Source organism: Apodemus sylvaticus, chromosome X, assembly GCF_947179515.1.
Source record: "Apodemus sylvaticus chromosome X, mApoSyl1.1, whole genome shotgun sequence".
Classification (NCBI taxonomy): domain Eukaryota; kingdom Metazoa; phylum Chordata; class Mammalia; order Rodentia; family Muridae; genus Apodemus; species Apodemus sylvaticus.
The window spans coordinates 136,892,394-136,897,101 of NC_067495.1; the positions used below are offsets into that span (position 1 = coordinate 136,892,394).

The 4,708-nt window shown below is 38.6% G+C and overlaps 1 pseudogene; it reads left to right on the top strand.

The window, feature by feature from the left end:
• Positions 1-451: 451 nt before the first annotated feature.
• LOC127675978 (uncharacterized) lies at positions 452-588 on the top strand (annotated as a pseudogene).
• Positions 589-4,708: the final 4,120 nt, after the last annotated feature.

Consider the following 4,708-nt stretch of genomic DNA (forward strand, 5'->3'; position numbering starts at 1 on the left):
GGATTCTTTGTCAAATATCAAATCAGTATAGGTGTGTGGGTTTATTTCTGGGTCTTCAATTCCATTCCATTGATCTGGTAAGTCTGTCTCTGCACCAATACTATGCAGTTTTTATATCGATTGTTCTGTAGTACAACTTGGTCTTGATCCCCCCAGAGGTTCTTTTATTGTTTAGAATTGTTTTTGTCATTCTGTTTATTGTTTTTTTGTTTTTGTTATTCCAGATGAAGTTGAGTATTGCTCTTTCTAACTCTGTGAAGAACTGAGTTGGAATTTTGATGGGGATTGCATTGACTCTGTAGATTGCTTTTCTTAAGATGGCCATTTTCACTATGGTATTCCTAACAATCCATAAGCATGGAGGACCTTGAGGTCTTCTTGGATTTCTTTCTTAGGAGACTTGAAGTTCTTATCATACAGATCTTTTATTCACTTGATTAGAGTTACACTGATCCCTTCTCGGCCTTTTGGCTAAGATCAAGTGTAGAGTTACACCGAGGTATTTTATATTATTGCAACTATTGTGAAGGGTATTGTTTCCGTAGTTCCTTTCTCACTACGTTTATCATTTGTATAAGTGAAGGCTACTGATTTTTTGAGTTAATTTTATATCCAGCCACTTTATTGAAGTTGTTTATCAGCTGTAGAAGTTCACTGGTAGATTTCTTTGAGATCACTTATGTCATCTGCAAATAGTGATATATTGATTTATTCCTTTCCAATTTGTATCTCTTGGACCTTTTGATGTCTAATTGCTCTAGCTAGAACTTTGAGTACTATATTAAATAAATAGGAAGAGAGTGGGCAGCTTTGTCTAGTCCCTGATTTTAGTGGGATTGCTTCAATTTTCTCTCCATTTAGTTTGATGTTGGCTACCAGTTTGCTGAATATTGCTGTTACTATGTTTAGGCATGGGCCTTGAATTCCTGATCTTTTCAAGACTTTTAACATGAATGGATGCTGAATTTTGTCAAATGCTTTTTCAGCATCTAATGAAATGATCATGTGGTTTTTTTTTCTTTGAGTTTGTTTATATAGTGGATTATGTTGATGGATTTCCTTATATAGAACCATTCTTGCATCCCTGGGATGCTTGATCATGATGGATGATTGTTTTGATGTGTTGTTGGATTCAGTTGGCAAGAATTTTACTGAGTATTTTTGCATTAATATTCATAAGGGAAATTGGTCTGAAGTTCTCTTCATTTGTTGGGTCTTTGCGTGGTTTATGTATCAGTGTAACTGTGGCTTCATAGAATGAATTAGATAGTATTCTTTCTGTTCTACTTTGTGGACAAGTTTGAGAAGTATTGGTATTAGGCCTTTTTTGAAAGTCTGATAGAATTCTGCACTAAAACCAATGGACCCTGGACATTTTTGTTTGGGAGACTTTTAATGACTACTTCTATCTTAGGGATTATGGAACTGTTTAGATAGTTTATCTCATTCTGATTTAACTCTGGTATCTGTCTTGTAAATCAACTATTTCATCTAAACTTTCCAATTTTGTTGAATATAGTCTTTTATAGCAGGATCTAATGATTTTTTTTGAATTTCCTCAGATTCTGTTGTTATATTTCCCTTTTCATTCTGATTTGTTAATTTGTCTCTGTACCCCTTAGTTAGTTTGGCTAAGGGTTTATCTATCTTGTTGATTTTCTCAAAGAACCATCTCTGAGTTTTGTTGATTCTTTGTATAGTTCTCTTTGTTTCTAATTGGTTGATTTCAGCCCTGAGTTTATTACCTGCCATCTACTCCTCTTGGGTATGTTTGATTCTTTTTGTTTTAGAGCTTTCAGATGTGCTTTTAATTTGCTAATGTAGGATCTCTCCAATTTTTTTATGAAGGCACTCAGTACTCTGAATTTTCTTTAGCAATGCTTTCATGGTGTCCCATAATTTGAGCATGCAGTGCCTTCATTTTCATTAAATTCTAGAAAGTTTTTAATTTCCTTCTTTATTTCTATCTTTATTTCTTCCCTGACAAAGTTATCCTTGACTAACGGGTCATTCCATTTCCATGAGGATGTGAGCTTTCTATTGTTTTTGTTGTTATTGAAGACCATCCTTAGTAGTGATCTGAAAGGAGACATGGGATTATTTCAATCTTCTTGTAATTGTTGAGGCTTGTTTTGTGACAGATTATATGGTTAATTTTGGATAAGGTACCATGATGTGCTGAGAAGACGGTATATTCTTTTGTTTTAGGGTGAAATGTTCTGTGGATATCTGTTAAATCCATTTGGTTGATAACTTCTGTTAGTTTCACTGTGTCTTAGTTTCTGTTTCCATGATCTGTCCATTGGTGAGAGTCAGGTGTTGAAATCTCCCACTATTATTGTGTGAGGTGCAATGTGCGCTTTGAGCTTTAGTAAAATTACTTTTATAAATGTGGGTTCCCTTGCATTTGAAGCATCGATGTTCAGAAGTGAGAGTTCATCTTGGTGGGCTTTTCCTTTGATGAGCCCAAAGTGTCACTTCCTATTTTTGATAACTTTTGGTTTAGAATAACTACTCCAGCTTGCTTCTTGGGACCCTTTGCTTAATTTTTTTCCCAGTATTTTAATCTGAGGTAGTGTCTGTCTTTTTCACTGAGGTGACAAACTGCTGGGTCCTGTTTAAGTATACGTCCTGTTAGCCTATGTTTTTTTTTTTTTTTAAGACTGGGGAATTGAGTCCACTGATGTTGAGAGATTTTAAAGACCTATGATTATTATCTCCTGCTATTTTTGTTGTTAGAGGTGGTGTTATGTTTTTGTGGTTTTCTTCTTTTGGGTTTGTTGTGAGATGATTAATTTCTCCATTTTCTTTGGGTGTAGTTTTTTGCCTTATGTTGGAGTTTTCCCTGTGTTATCTTCTGTAGGGCTGGATTAGTGGAAATATATTTAAAATTGGTTTTGTCTTGGAATATCTTGGTTTCTCCATCTACAGTGATTGAGAGTTTTGCTGGGTATAGTAGCCTGGGCTGCCATTTGTGTTCTCTTAGGGTCTGCATGACATCTAAGATCTTCTGGCTTTTAAAGTCTCTATGTGGTGTAATTCTGATAGGTCTATCTTTATATGTTTTGGGCCTTTTCCCTTTACTGCTTTTAATATTCTTTGTTCTATGTACTTAGTATTTTGATTATTATGTGACAGGAAGAATTTCTTTTCTGGTTCAATCTATTTGGGGTTCTGTAGACTTCTTGTACATTTATGACCACCTCTTTCTTTAGGTTAGGGAAATGTCTTAGTCAGGGTTTCTATTCCTGCACAAACATCATGACCAAGAAGCAAGTTGGGGAGGAAAGGGTTTATTGAGCTTACACTTCCACACTGCAGTTCATCACCAAAGGAAGTCAGGACTGGAACTCAAGCAGGTCAGGAAGCAGGAGCTGATGCAGAGGCCATGGAGGGATGTTTCTTACTGGCTTGCTTCCCCTGGCTTGCTCAGCCTGCTCTCTTATAGAACCCAAGACTACCAGCCCAGGGATGGCACCACCCACAAGGGGCCCTCCCCACTTGATCACTAATTGAGAAAATGCCCTACAGCTGGATCTCATGGAGGCATTTCCCCAACTGAAGCTCCTTTCTCCGTGATAACTCTAGCCTGTGTCAAGTTGACACACAAAACCAGCCAGTACACCACCTAATTGATTTCCAAAGTGGTTGTACAAGTTTGTACTCCCACCAGTAATGGAGGAATGTCCCCTTTGCTCCACATCTTTGTCAACATGGGCTGTCAGTTGAGTTCTTGATCTTAGCTGTTCTGATGGGTGTAAGATGGAATCTCAGGCAAACACTGAATGGAGCTGGAAGACTCTTATGGAAGAATTAGGGGAAGGATTAAGGGCTCCAAAGGGGATAGGAACTCCACACAAAGAACAACAGAGTCAACTAACCTGGACCCTTGGGCTCTGAGAGTCTGAACCACCAACCAAAGAGCATCCACAGGCTGGGCCTAGGTCTCCTGACACATATGTATCAGATGTGCAGCTTGGTCTTCGTGTGGGTCCCGAACAATTGGAGTGGGAGCTATCTCCAAAGCTGTTGCCTGTCTGTGGGATATGTTCTTGTAGCTGGGCTGCCTTGATTGGCTTCAGTGGGAGAGGATGTGTGTAGTCTTACAGAGCCTTGATGTGCTAGGGTGGGGAAATACCAAGGAGGGCCCCTACCCTCTCAGAGGAGAAAGAGAGGGGGGAGGGGGAGAATTGTAGGACGGGGTGACTGGGAGGGGTCAGTAAGCAGGATGTAAAGTGAATAAAAACAAACCAAAGACAAAAATATGGTAATTTAAACAATAAAGTATTTCTCAGCTATTAAAAACAATGACATCTTGAGATCTGTAGGCTAATGGATGGAACTCAGAAATATCCTGAGTGAGGTAACTCTGACCCAGAAAGATAAACATGATATGTACTCACTTGTAAGGGGATATTAGATGTTAAGTAAGGATAACCATGCTACAATCCACAAACCCAGAGAAGCTAAAGAAGAAGGATGTATCAATGGGGGAAAATATGAATCTCTCAGTGAAAGGGAAATAGAACAAACATCATGGATGGACAGGGGGTCAAGGTGGGGGCCATCAGGGAGTGGGTATGGGAACCGGAGGAATCATGTCAGGGTAGGATGGAGGGAGAGAGTACTGTGAGAAAGAACTGAAATCTGGGTAGGGATGCATATTTGGGATGAGCTAAAAACCTAGGGTAATGGACATTCCTAGGAA